Raw genomic sequence first — 14,407 nt, 5'->3', positions numbered from 1 at the left:
GGCCTTTCTGCGGTTCTGTAAATTATGTATCACCAAGAAATCTTCCTTCTTTCTAGTAAGAAATGTTTCTGCTCCATGGGCTGTAAGAATAGATATATCCCAGCTGACTCCTAAAGCACTTCTCCAACTGAATATTTTCCTGTCATTATCTTCTTTATATAATAACTATATGCTCCTTAATTCAATTTACAATTAAAAAGTGAAAACACTTCTTTTTTAAAAAACATTTCACCTAGTTTTGTTAAGGCCTTGTTCTTTGTTTAGCTTTAATTTCATCATACTTCTTTTCTAATTAAAATCCAGTTTATTTCCACTAAGTTGTTTGAAACACAAGATCACTTTTCTTATTCACTAGACTAAATTGTATCTCAAAAACAGAGTACCCTGACATTTTTGCCTAATAGGATTTATTATACTTTTTTTTATAATCATTGTCACTAGGAATTGTGTACCATTATTTTAACAAATTTTCCAGTCAGAGAGACTGAAAAGCTTATGGTTCTTACCAGTCAGAAGTGGATCCTACTCTGAGCCACTATCTTTACTTAGACACAGAAAATCCTTCATACTGCTTTCTTTTATTTCAGTTCAAACAATTTATTGGGTAACTTGATTAAACACATTACAGCCACTATACTGGTCTCTTACCTAGTGTGTGATGCCCAGCCACCCTCTCCATGCAGCCATGCACAGCACATCTGTGCTTTGGCTTTGCTTAAAACAAAAAAAATTCACATTTTGGTCATTTTCTTTCTCCCGATGAAACTTTGAATGCAGCCTGCATGTGTATTACAGATTTATGAGCTCACTGTTCCCCAGAGTTTCCACAGCTGAAATGAGAGTCTAGGCACCCTATTACTGTCTAAAAAGACACTTATTTGTGCAGGTCAAATTGATTTGAAGTGTCCACTTCTCATTTCCAAAGTTTTATTTCTGAAGGGATAGTTCAGGTTATTTTTGTGTGCTGTGTTAATTTCACATGGATTCTCTGTTGAATAGAAAACTTTGGGGGTGTTGCTGGAAACCTGCTCAGCTCTGGGAACAGCAGATAGGAAGTCAGCAGAGAATCCTCATCTCCTTTTCCCAGCAAGGGTTGCTGCTTACAAACAGAAGCCTGTGTGTAATTAGATGGTGAAACCTTTCTGAAAACCTTGTTGCAAGCGGGGTTTTTTCATAGGACCTCAGCAGGTGTTGTTAGTGATTAGTATCTTTATATATAATCCTTAACAATTTCCATATACTGTTGTAGAAGCTGTGTGTTGGAGGCTGGTGAATAATCCATGTTATTGAGGATACATCTGCACTGCAATTACACAGTTCTTCCCAACACTGCAAACATTGGAGCTGGAGACACACGTGGAGCCTGGCTCCACTTTGACAGTGAACAGTGCAGCATTAGCCTGCTAATTGTCATGCTTGAGACAGGTTTCCAAAGCATTCAATGTGCAGCTGACTTCCTCCTTTTGAGGATCTAATACTGTGTCTTTGTAAATTATAGCTTTAGAACGACGGATGGGTTTGAGATTCTCACTTCTGCCAAGGAACCACTTTAGAAAAGTTGCTTGGATGCAAAAAAAGTCAGAATTTCTGAACTCTAAATAACCAAGGAGAAGGCTTATTAAAGTTGTTCTTGCTTTAGCTCTCCATATCTTGAGTTAACCCTAAGGATTTAAAGTGTGAAATCTATCAATAAGAGATGTTTCAAAGTCATGCTCTTACTGCCTTGATTTTTGGCTGAAAGCAAGAAGTGACCCAATTAAACTTTGAACTGTTTTAATTAAGTGGGTGGATATGAGAGTGGCGACCACATTTCTTTTGGCTCTTGAAACACATCCACCAGAATGCTGATAACAAAAAAAAGGAGAAGCCTTAGAGATGAGCAACATGGGGAAAAAAAAAAAAAAAAAAACAAAAAACAAAACAAAAACAAACAAAAAAAAACCCCCAAAAAAACAAAAACAAAAACAAAAAAAAACCAAAAAAAAAGCCACCCAAAAAAAACCCCCAAAAAAACCTAAAAACAAAACAAATAAACCCAAACTGGAAGAACAGCAGGAAAAAAGATAAAGTTTTAAAAAGCCAAATATATATCACCTAGAGAGTGAGAATTTTGGTTCAAATTCAACAAAGCACTTAAACATTTACTTAAGTGCTGCTCTGAATAAGAATGCTTTCCTGAGTAGGAAAGGAAAGGAGTTGGCAGCAGTCTATGTACCTACCATCCTGTCCCTGATGTGGGGAGATCATCACTCTGGGAGATATAAATATTAAAAAGATACATTTCATCAGAGCAGAATATGGTTTTTGCTATTTCAAGTGAAATATTTCTTGGGACTTTCTAAGCTAACAAAATATGATAGTAGCAAACATTTCCTTGGGAATGATTCCTACCTGGCAGGGAAATGAATTCATTGACCCCAGAGATTTCTTGTGTTGTTTGCTCTATTGGCACACTTAAAAAATAGAATTGGGAAAGCCAACTGGCATTTGCAGTGTTAACTTCCCATTAATGATCTTTGGAGGCTGCTGGGTGAAAACCCTCCCTCTTCCCTTCCACTTTCCTATTACCCTTAATATATTATTATCCAATTTAGCTTCTCTGCCAAGGGAATCTTTTGCTCTCTGATCTCTGCAGTAAGAGGAATGAAAAAGCACAAGTAAGCTGACTAAGTCTAAAGGAGCAAACTACACCAGGTTCATGCATAATGTAGCCATCACATCTTCTGTTCTTTTAATATTACTGAGTTCATATGATAGTCAGTGCTCACACTCAGAAGAGATAGAGACATATCTATTCCTTACTTATGGATATTATTTCTACCTTAATGATTTCTCTTTCCATCAACAGATAAAAATTTGGGAGACAGAGAATTCTTCTTCTCTTGAGCCCTTTTGATTATAAAACATTTTTTTTGTAATTACCCATAAATTATGAGTGTTTAGTTTTCTTAGAAAATATATTTTAACATAGCTCTCACATACTGTATTATAATACCCTGTAATACTTCAGCTTCCAGATGCAAATGTAAGCTAAGTAGCATTCTAGATTAACAATTAAAAAAGACAACTGAAAATAAATTTAAGTACAAAGCCAATCCACTTCAATGGCATAAAAAATTGATCTTATGTAACTTTAAAATGTATGTCTGCTGCCCTAAGTCCCAAGGCAGTGGAGTATTGGTAAGTATGAAGTAGGCTTATTTCAGCCATGAGGGAACGGCTCATACAAACTTCCTAGAGCATTTACTGATATAAATAATATGAAATGTTTGCTGAGATACCATTCTAAGTGTTTCCTTCAGATACATGCATTATAAACAATTAATAGTGGAGAATCTGCAAGAAGATTCACTCTGCTGCTTTAAAATGGAAGAGGCTATCAAGGAAGTGTGCAGCCTTTTACATTCATTTATGTGGGTGTGTGCTTAAATATATGTGTATAAAATACACACATAAAAAAACCCAAAAAATGCAGCTGAGAGCAATAAAGGGTAAAAATGCTTCCGTTCCTTACTCTTGTTATAGTCCATGTTCAGAAGAACACAGCTACTCTTAGTTTGCCATTGCCAAGTTGCATGTACCAGACTGGGATTTTGTTTTAATCAGCATCATTTAAAAGGAAACAAATCACCATGTACGAGCTATTTCAGTTTGATGAGAAACCCAGGATGACAGAAGGGGAAGGAAGTGTTACAAAAGAATTTACTTCTGAGTGACAATTAAGTTTAGTTGCTCAGATTAGCAAAAAGCATCCTAGTCATCATCTGATGCACTGCAGAGCAAGAAGACTGAAAACATTAAACAGCAATTTGCTTTTATGGAAAAATCAGCTGGAAGTGGCTGCAGCCTTGTTTTTCAATATCCAAATGGAATTGTACAGATAATAAGACGGTGTGCAAAGACTGGAAAAAACATGGAGGCTTCTTCTTCAGGCACTGGTGGGTTGGTGTGAGGGAGGAAGAATCTACAAAATGAAATTTTGAAAAGATGATACTTAATGCATAACTCTTGACCAGTAACTCTTTGTTCAGAAAAGTGTGAATTAGTGCTTTTTCTTCCATCCAGCTTTGCTAGAAATCCCTAATTTGATGTATTGAAATTGACACAGAAATTATAAGGAAGCTTAGGATGGGGCGAAATCCTCCCACATGGTACAATATGCTCCAGGCTCAGCAGCGACTCTCTCGGGAGCCAGAAAAAAGTCTTCAGAGCGCTTGTCTGTGTGAGAGGATTTGTTCCAAAGGGGATTCTTTGCTTTTGTACCAAGCTGGCATTGGGAAATGTAGCAGCCAGCTTCCCCACAGTGCCAGATAGCGCTTGGCAGCCTGTGGAAACACGAGTGGGAGCTGTGCAGTGCAGCTGCGCTGCCAGCGAGGAGCCACAGATGCTTCTTTCCACGTCCTGGGGATTGTCACTCTGAAAACTCCCTGAGAGATCGATCACAGGCACTTGGTCTTTGAAGGCTTTTGAGAACAGGTCAGACAAATGTGCCACAGATGGCCCTTTGGAGATGGGATGGGATTAGATGACCTCTCAAATTTTTTTTCACCCTGTTGTCTGCAGCTCTGCAATCTATCTTTTGAGGAATCGCTGGTGCCAATTTCAGATCCTAAATAGCCTAGGATGAATGAATCTTCTTGATGAAATGCTATTCCTCAGTCCTGCTCCATATCTCCCAGCTTTTTTTATGAACACGGTGTATTACCAGCTTGGCAGGCAAAGCACAGGGACCAGAGAGAGCAGCTGGTGAAGACAGCTCTGGTGTGGGTGCAACTGCTTTAGGGGAGGAGATACAGGGCAGGAGAGTGGATTTGGGCTGAAACACTACAAAGTGAGGGGATTAGCTGTTCCCTGCTCACTAACTGCAGTGCACTTTCTGAGCACACAAAGAGGATTGGGAGATGGATGAAAGGTGGACACAATTTGGGAGACTCTTTTCTCATATCCACTCAGCACAACAGTTATCTTGATCAGAGGAAAATGATCAATCACCTGTGATATCACACAATCCCATTATAATGACAGCTAATACAGCAATTTTATGAACTTTCTCTATCGTCTCTCTTGGCAGATCACAAAATGTTCTCAAAGGAAAAGCCTTTCCTTTGCTGCCAGGGAGGGTTTAGGCCTGGGATAGGCATAAATGCAGGTGCACATTTGGACCACATTGCTCATGCACTGCCTCTCCCCAGCTGGCAGGGCAATCCAGGGTCCCAGCAGGGCCCAGGTGCAGGGATAAGAGCTGGATAAGCTGGCCACATGTACTTGGTGGGAGTGCTGGTAAGTGAAGAGGGACAGAATTGAGCTCTGCAACCACATTCCCAAAGAAAGGTGACATGTAGTCATCTAGGCTGAGAGTCCAGCAAGGAGTGGAGGCACCAATCAGAAGCAGCAAAAAACCATCCAAGAAGTTGAGGTTTGACTATGATGTAGCCAAACTTAGTCTGAGAAATGGGGCATCTGTGAGAGGAGTGAAAGCTGCTCGGAGATTTGCCAGTTATGCGGCTGTGACAAGCTGCTTGTTGTGAATTCAGATGCCTTTGTAGCCAGCATCTGGCTCACACTGAGCATGTATTTTCAAGCATTTGAAAAACAGAAATAATTTCCTGTTGTGTCAATAATGCTTTCTGAATATTACTCAATTCTAAATTGGGTGAGGTATAGTTCTTCATCAGCTGTCCTGAGGCATCAACTAGGCACTCAACCCATCTCACTGAATAATCTCATTAGTGTTTTCTTTTCCTTCTGGTTCCCTAGCATGTCCCAAAAGTTAGGATGAACACCCACCTTATGCATCTGAATCAGATACCAAAAGCATGTGTCTTATTTCTCACTGCAGCAAACAGAAAGAGAGCACCCATTCCAGCAGAACTCACAAGAGGGACCTGGATGTGGCAGGCTCCCCAGGATGACTCTCCCATCCCCTGTTGAAATCACTGATTGGCAGGTAGAGTGAATTATGGATAGGGTTTAGGGATAGCTGTGGCACTCTGATTGGTAAACTGCTGCTAGGATGGAAGATGCTTTAAAGAAGCAGCAGTCTGAAAACTTGCCTAGAGAAGAGCAGGAGAATGCAAACAGCTCAAGTAAAGTTAATGGGCATAAATAAAAGCCTTTAAAGTACAGTGTGCATGCCTTTGTTTGGGGCAAAGTACTCTTAGGTTAATGTAGTTTGAAGGCTGCCTTACTCCCAGATGAGAAGCCTGTACATGGTGGTTTAACAGGCTTCAATATATGCTCATTAACTTTACACTCTTAGCTGGCTCTTCATAAATTTCTGATGTATTGACTCTTTTGGGAGTTCTCTTGGGTTTATTTTAGCTCTTTGTTGTAGTTTTACCAGAAAACAACAATCTCTGTGATTTCTCAGGGAAAAAAGGAACCCTCAACCCCATTCCAAAAAAAGCCAAACAACAAACCCAAAACCCCAACCAGCTCACAATAGAAACATATTTTAAAAGGCAGAAAACTTAGCAATGGTAACAGAGACAGTTGTTCACTGGGGACACAATGTACCTGTCACAGGAATTGCTGAATGCACCAAAAGCGCGAGGCAGGGTCAGTTCTTAGAATGTGATTTGTATGAAAATGTGTTGTGTAGTTTAAAGGTCCAGTTTTGACAATCTTTATTATTACTTTATGGGCTTTCAAATAAAACGTTGTACTAAGTATTGTGCTAGTAATATTTATGAAATGTTATTATAGAATGTGATAAAAGTTTATAGAAAGTCATAACTGTAACCATAAAGCACCATCTCATCCCAAATACCACCAATGGGGAGGAAGTGGGCCTGCATCAGATGAGTCAAGTGACTTCAGGGGGCTGGTGACAGCAGGGGCATAGCCGTGCAGGGCACCTGAGCACATGGGTCTGGGGAAATAAACCCCTGCCTTTTATCGGGACCCATCAGGAAGCTCCTTCTCCTTGCCGTGTCCCCGAGGCTTGCAGAACAGCGCTGCCGGAGCTGCAGAGAGATGGGGATGCAGCGCCTGCCCTGCAGCCGGTCGGTAATTATTAACTGCTAATGGCGAGAAAAACCATTATGGTACACAATAGGCTTTCCTTTCACACCACTAATTGTGTGATGAACTTACTTTGGCAGTAAATTGTCACATCTGCTGGGGAGAGAGATTACACTTAGGGAAATACAATAAATACAGTTGCGGCTTCTTTATCCCTGCATGATTGAGGAATTAGAAAAAAAAGAAAAAGAAAAAAAGGAAAGACAACTTGGCAGATAGAACGTATTATTTGCTAGACAAGGCTTTTGGGGGAGGTAATAATTTTATAAGGGAATTGATATAGTAGGAAAACAGGTGAGCTTTCACAAGACCTTCTCAATTTGTTCTTTCCGCTCGGATTGCACTTCAAGGAGAAGCAGCACCAAAGGCCCTGGCTGAAGTATATTTTTGGTGTCAGTGCTAGCGGGAGATTCCCTCTGCCCAGGCACTTCCATTTGCTCCTACTTCAGTAGCTTGATCCCCCTTTGCCCTGTTCCCTCAGCTGTGACAAGGCAGCTGTCTGGATCTGGAAATTAATATCCCAGCAGAGCTGGGAGTGGCATCGGGGATGGCCTTAGCCGATGGTCACTTCTTCCTGCTGGCCACGGTGCTTGGGGTGGGTTCATTGTCACCAGGGTCACAGAACTAATCCTGATCAAATGGTACTTGGGCAAAAAAATCAGCAAATAAAGAGTCTCGGTGTTGGGAATAAAAAATGGGTAGCAGGAAATAGAGAAATTCATAGTGGTTTGGGGTTTTTCCCAGCGAGAGAAGTAACTTTGGGACACTGAGGGACATTAGAGGCTGGGGGGAAAATATGTCCCCAAAGCAGTATCACTGTGAACTCTGTGACTTTTAGTTCCTATTTCTAGCCTCTAAGTTAGTAATTATTAAACAACTTTGGGCTTTTTCATCTGCTGGATCCTGAAATGTTCTAGAATTTAACACCTCTATTCCTTTTATTAGTGAAACAATATTAAGAAAGCAGAGCAATTCTCACTGAGTGCATTGCAATGTGATTTCTATTGGTTTTCAGTCTTAAGTCAGTCATGAGTTCTCAGGTCTTTTAAATAGTAGTTTTCATTATTATCTATTTCTACATACTAGTTTAAATGTCAGTGTCCTAGCAAATGTTCTGTAGATTTTTTTGAGGCTCCAGAAATTGTTCTCTGCTTTTCTTCACTTCCAGAAACTATTCTGTACTTATTCATTATTTACATCACAAGATGGATGACACATTAACAGACCAAGATCTGTTAGAAGGTAGCAGAAAAAATTGTGTTCCATGAGCACTAGGATAAAAGGGAAAGCAAGAAGGAGAAAATTTTGCAGACATATATTTATTATTTCATTTTTCTACAGTAATCTGTACACAGGAATTGGGTATTTATATCTTTATTTGGCTAAGGAAAAAAGATAATGTTACAATAGCACTTGTTGCATTTTTGGAGATTCAGTTACATGATAAAGATGTATCATGTCATAAAGAAAAGACAAAACACATATAGATGATACTTCTATCTTTTTTAATAACTATGAAAGGGAAGACTGGTTCTGATCTGTATTGCCACGTTCAAGCCAGGCCTTATAATCCTCAGCCCACCAGAATTTCAGTTAGTGGAAATGGAAATATTGGCCAAGAGATGGGCAACAGTATTATCAAAACATTGTTCCTAATAGTCCTGAAGAGTATTTCTAAACCTACCAGTGCAGCAGCAGTATTTCCAGGTGTGCCTACTGTTAAATGCATGTCTCTGTTCCTCAGAGCAATTTGCTTTTCCTGATGCTCAGTGTGCTGCTCTGTATAATATGTGCAGGCAGATTGTCAAAAAGTCACAGCGATCTTTAGGGTGCCTTAGCAATAATCTCAAATTGCTTGAGAGGAATGACAAATCTTTTATTTAAATGTCCTCTAGCAAGAGTCCTACTTTCAAACATATGTCTGTGTCCTGTCAGTCCCTCCTCTGAATGCCAGCTGCCTTTTCCTATATCAGGTCCATAACACTGGGTTTGCCTTGCCCAAAGTCATATTTACACAATGCTCCTGTCAGTTTGATTGAGACAAATGCAGAAAGTGACAGATGGGTTAATGGTCCTACCACGGTGTCATCACATCACTTCAGGAAATGGCATCAACATGCAATCATGGTGTGATGTGCTATTACACTTCATTTGTCTTTAGAACAATTCTGGAGGCAACAGCAAATCAGTGAGTGTCCCTTGCTTCACAATCAGCCATAAAACTGCACACCCTGCTCCTCTGAGCTGCTGAGATTGTGCCATGCCTTAGTTCCTGCAATAGATTCTTGAGTCTTAACACTGTCTCTTGAGATGGACAAAAGTCAGAGCTTCATTTTTTTCAGGAAATTTTACTTTTATTTTAGTTCAGAAGAAAAAAAAAAAAAAAAAGGCAAAAACCACAACAACAACAGAAGTCCATCCTAAGTTCCAGACCAATTTTGTGCAAGAACCAGAAGCTTCATTGCAATTACCATTGCAGGTGTGGAGTGGAATTAATATTTTTGTAATTTTTTGTGCTCCCAGTATTGATGGGTGCAGTGACCATTTAAAGTAAGTCCTTTGAGGAACAGCTGAGGGAGCTGGGGGTATTTAGAGAAAAAGAGGCTGAGGGGGAACCTTATCACTCTCTACAACTCCCTGAAAGGTTCTTGTAGGCTGAAAGGATGTTGAGGCCAGGTGGGGGTGAGGTTCCTCTGCCAGGCAACCAGTGACAGGAAGAGAGGAATGCTTTCAGTTTTGCCAGGGGAGATTCAGGCTGGACATCAGGAAGAATTTCTTCTTGGAAAGGGTTTTTGAGCCTCAAAATGGGCTGCCCAGATTGGTGCTGGACACTCTCCCTGGAGGAGTTCAGAAAGCAGCTGGATGCAGCACTCAGTGGTCTGGTCTGGTTGAGAAGGTGGTGTTGGGACACAGGCTGGACTCAGTGATCCTGGAGGTCTTTTCCAGCCCAAATGATTGTGTGATCCTGCTCTGCCCTCTCTGCTGTTTGCAGTAGTTCCCCCTCACCCTGCCAGGCTCTGCACTTCCCTGCCTCATGTCCACTTTGGAGATGCACTGGGAAGGTTTAGATTCCTTGTGCTGTCTGCAGTAGGAGAGTGTCTATTCATTGCCAGCTCCCAGCGTGAGCCCAGTAGCCTCAGTGCTGACACACAAAGTTTTGTAGCTCAGTTTTTATCTGCCTGCATTCACTCCACTTCCCTCCCATGGAAGCACTCCACAATAGGATGCTTTGGTATTGCATAACTTGTGTGAATAGCCAGGTATTTCTGTGAAAATGCATTGTGAAATGAGTTGTATGGAATTGTATAGGACATATAATCTGACATTCTCTGGAGGAAACAATTATTTGCTCAGTAATGTCTATTGCATTCAGCTCCTCAGTCTATGGTACATTCTTGTAAGGGCACAAGGGTGTGTTTCTTTGTAAAATAATTGTGTTTTAGTTTAGAATATCCTCTTTCACTAAACAAAGAACCTACATAAGCTGTGCAAAAGCAATCTCATCATTGTCATAAGAGAAGTGGACTTTTTCCATTTAATTTATTTTGAGAAAATGCATTTCCTGCTTATTTTTAAGATTGTTATTTTTAAGATGTGGATGTCCACATAAATTAGATTTCTCCCTGTCTGAATCACAGATACAGCTTCAAATTGGGATACCATAAATTGCATGAGTTACTTCTGTAGAAGAGTATCTGTGACATTCCATTTTTTAATTTTTTTTTTTTAATTCTTTGCTTCAGGTCTTCTGTGGATTGATGTGCAACAAATATTTGCTTTTGTTTTATAAGACCATATTTAACCCTATTTTTTTCCTCTAACAACAGGTGTCAGCAAAATGACAAGATTTAAATGGGACCCAGTAATAGTTTTGTAGTGCCCTCATAAGTTTAGTTATCTGGTCTCATTTAAAAAAAAAATCCTCAGAATATTAGAAGGTGTTCAATAAAAGGGTTCTTAGTTGTGGCCTCTTTGTCAATAGCCTTGAACTTTCCCTTAACATTAGCTTTGGTCACTGACTCTGTGTAATCACCTCCTATTTAGCAGGGGGCTCATCTCTGTCTAATGTGACCTCACTGATGGGCCAGGTCAGGCAATAAATAAAAGTAAATTGGAACTGGACTGTGGCCTTCTATCAAATTTCACAGTTGTGTTTAGACTTTTAAGGATAAGGTGTACTACATGTAATCAAAAGGAGTTGAAAGCAGCAGAAGAATGGTTACTGTCCAGGTGCACCTTAGGAGTTCCCAGGCTAACCACTCATTTAAACAGGATTCTTGGGATCTTACTGAAGGGAGACAAGAGCAGTTGTGCTGCTGGAGGCTCTTACAAAGGAGCTTGTAAAACTTTGTTCCCTCTCAGCAATGTGTAAAGGGTTAAACACTTCTGCAGCCCAAATGTCGTGCTTGTTTTCTCAGCCTAAGTAACAGAAGTGTACAAACATGACACAAGAAAATGTCTGTGAGTGTCTTTACATGTTTGGGGATTTTATTTTTCTAAACTGTAAAGTCTCCATTAAGCAACATCTATTTCCAAGTCAAAAACAGTCCTTAGAGAACTTTGACACATACTCATGTATGTAACATCTTCTGTGTGGAACTGAGTAAGGGTTGGATTTTCTCCTTTCTCCCTTCTTTTAATTCAGTTTTGTTATCCAAAATGGGTCCTAATTAAGTCTGGTTGTGAGTAATCTTTTGCACCCTTGCTCCTGCTTCTGTAGCATTCAGGTAAGCTTTATTCAGCTTGTGACTTCTCTTCTGTCAAAAGTGGAAAGAAGGTAAAATCAGATATAAAAATATTTCCCCCTCAATAAAGTAATGGCAATTTACCAGGGTCTGCATGGAGCTTTCCTTTGGCAGGGTCAGATAGACATCTTAAGAGTCTGACAGATGGTCTCTGACTAACTGAGACAAAAAGAAATAAAAATCAATATTTATGTTAAGTAAATGGTGGTTGGCGAGTAGACGGGAAAATATGCAAAGTTTAAAGTAATTGACCTATATAACATACAAATGGGGGGGAAAAAAGAAAAACTATGAAAACTTTTTCAAGATCTCAAAATAGGAGCATGGAGTTGTTCGCTGCAGGCCGTACCCAGATACTCTTTCTTCTTATCCATCTCACATTTCTTGATGAACCGCCCTACTGCTGTTTTGAATTTGTCAAATTCAAACCATGTGGGAGCCCCTACTTTGCACAGAGCTGAGCTGAGCCTCACATTATGCAGTGCCTGTCACATAACAATACCTCTTTGAAATACTTTTTTTACATGAGATCAGCTCAAGTACCTTCAACAAAGAAATGTACCTTTGCAATGTTCCTCTCTCCTTAAGAATTTTCACATAGGCTAACCTCGTCCAAATATGTATATATAATTATGTGTATTTTGCACGCACCTTTTTGATCTGCATATTCTTATCCAGAACTGCCCTACAGTTAAGACCCCTGATTTATAAAGATTGGTTCTGTTAAAATGTTACTTGTTTGTTTTACCATTTGGAAGACTGTTCATTGCTACTTGTTAAATGCAAGAAGAGATAAAGTGGGTTTTTATACATTTGTCATAAACATCTCTAGCACAGGGATCAGGAGATCCAAGGAAGAATGATGCAAGGTTAAAAGAGCAAAATTTATATTGCAGATGTTTCAGTTCATGTATATAAGTGTTAATGCTGGAGAAAGCTAAACAATAGCTTTGCTGGAAGACTCAGCTCCCTTCTGATTATTATGGACACATGCCTTGAACAGAAGTATAACAAACTATTTAAATCAAACAATTCAAAACCAAAGATGGAAAATGGTTTGTTACTGAAACTTCACTGGATGTGACCTTCGGCTAAGAGTGCTCAAAGTGTGCACACCACCAGATCTGAAAATAAATGATGGACAGAAAATTGGCAGGATGCTCCCTGAGGTCTAAATGGTGTAATGTCATGTTGTTTGTAACTGCATGGGCATTTGTCTCTGCAATCCTGCATGAAGGACACACACTGTGCAAACCCTTGTTAATGTGTAACATTGCTTTTCAGTGCTGATGGTGAGAGTTGAGTCTGATGTTTTCCCTTGTCTTCCTGGAATTCGTTGTGAGAAGCTGTCTGATACTTTATGAATTGCACAGTAGGGTCTGCCGTGAGATATTCAAGTACCTGATTATAGCATATGCCTGTACTTGACAGCTTCATTGACAAATTTGTTAAAACTCTTTTCTCTTTGTGCCCCCTCCAGGGTATTATGAACTGCATGTGCCAGGGGAGGTCACCCAGGAAGGCCTGTGTGCTCCAGAGGAGCACCTCGTTTGCCATCTCATTCATACCTCTCAAGATTTTTAAGATGAATTATTTATCAAAGAAGCGTCTGTCACAAGTTCAGACAGCACATGTCTTCTTTAATTATTCCTGACTTTTTTCCTCCAGTGAAGCACATGGTGAGTTTCTTGAGAAGAGAGTAAAGGTTCTTTGTCTTCAGGATACCACAGAACAGACTAAAGAAAAATGTCTCTCTATTTGCTTGTGTGCCAGCAGTGACTAAAGACTACAATGTCCTGATCCACAGATCCCTGCTCAGATATTCAGCTCCCTACAGATGGGAGACTCCAGCCAGCACCAGCGGGAGCTGAAATGTGCTGGGCTGACAGTTCTGGATGCTGAAGGTCTTTTTGTCATGTAATCTGCATTTTAATAGACTAGACAAGACACCATCCAGTATCATCACAGTCTTGGTAATGAGGGGGGAGATATATTGAGAGGACACAAGAATTAATTACCCCAGCACTGAGATCAGGCACGTTTGAGAGGGAAGAGCTCTAGTGGGAAGGCTTCATGTGCACCTCCATCTGTGGACTGAACTTGCTGCTTCAGAAATCAGCCCAAGTTTTTCCTGTTCTTTTCATTTTTCTAGAAAAGAATTCATGCTTCAGGTGCCTCTCTGCAGGGGAGTCAGTCAGCCTGTATTTACAAAGCAACTGCATGCAGAAAGACCAGAACACAATATCTTCTTTTTAAATCAAATTTATATAATTTATGACTTGCTATGAACATTTGCATAAGAACTATCTTGTTTGCAGAGACATTTCTGTTAGGACCTTAGCATGTGTAAAACTCAAATAAACACACATCTGAAGAAGCCCTGGCATCCAAAGGCTCCTTTGTGAGACCAACACCATGGAACAAGCTCTTCTAACAGGTAAGGATTTCAACCTCTGCATAGGGGAAGGTATTTCATATGTTCTGGTTCCCCAAAGCCTGTCACTGAGCAAGGCTGGTGATGTGGCCAAGTTGGATTCCTGCTCTGGTCCAGCAGGAGCTGCCATGACTCGTTAGGCAGAGCACACTGATGAGAAGGTTTTCCCATTAGCTCAGGAGCAAATGTTCATTTCAGCCAATGT

At 40.1% G+C, this 14,407-nt stretch overlaps 1 long non-coding RNA gene across 1 annotated transcript in view; it reads left to right on the top strand.

Moving 5' to 3' along the window:
• LOC139593408 (uncharacterized) overlaps positions 1-14,176 on the top strand; it is a 175,395-nt gene extending 161,219 nt beyond the window's left edge. Inside the window, exon 3 of the long non-coding RNA XR_011680287.1 lies at positions 13,249-14,176. This is a non-coding gene — a long non-coding RNA (uncharacterized lncRNA). The remainder of the gene's footprint in view (positions 1-13,248) is intronic.
• Positions 14,177-14,407: the final 231 nt, after the last annotated feature.

The sequence above is a fragment of the Agelaius tricolor genome, unplaced genomic scaffold, assembly GCF_023055355.1.
Source record: "Agelaius tricolor isolate 1412-34295 unplaced genomic scaffold, bAgeTri1.0.p SCAF_10, whole genome shotgun sequence".
Taxonomy (NCBI): Eukaryota; Metazoa; Chordata; class Aves; order Passeriformes; family Icteridae; genus Agelaius; species Agelaius tricolor.
The sequence above is the reverse complement of the archived record's forward strand: the minus strand, read 5'-3'. Positions and strand labels throughout refer to the sequence as shown.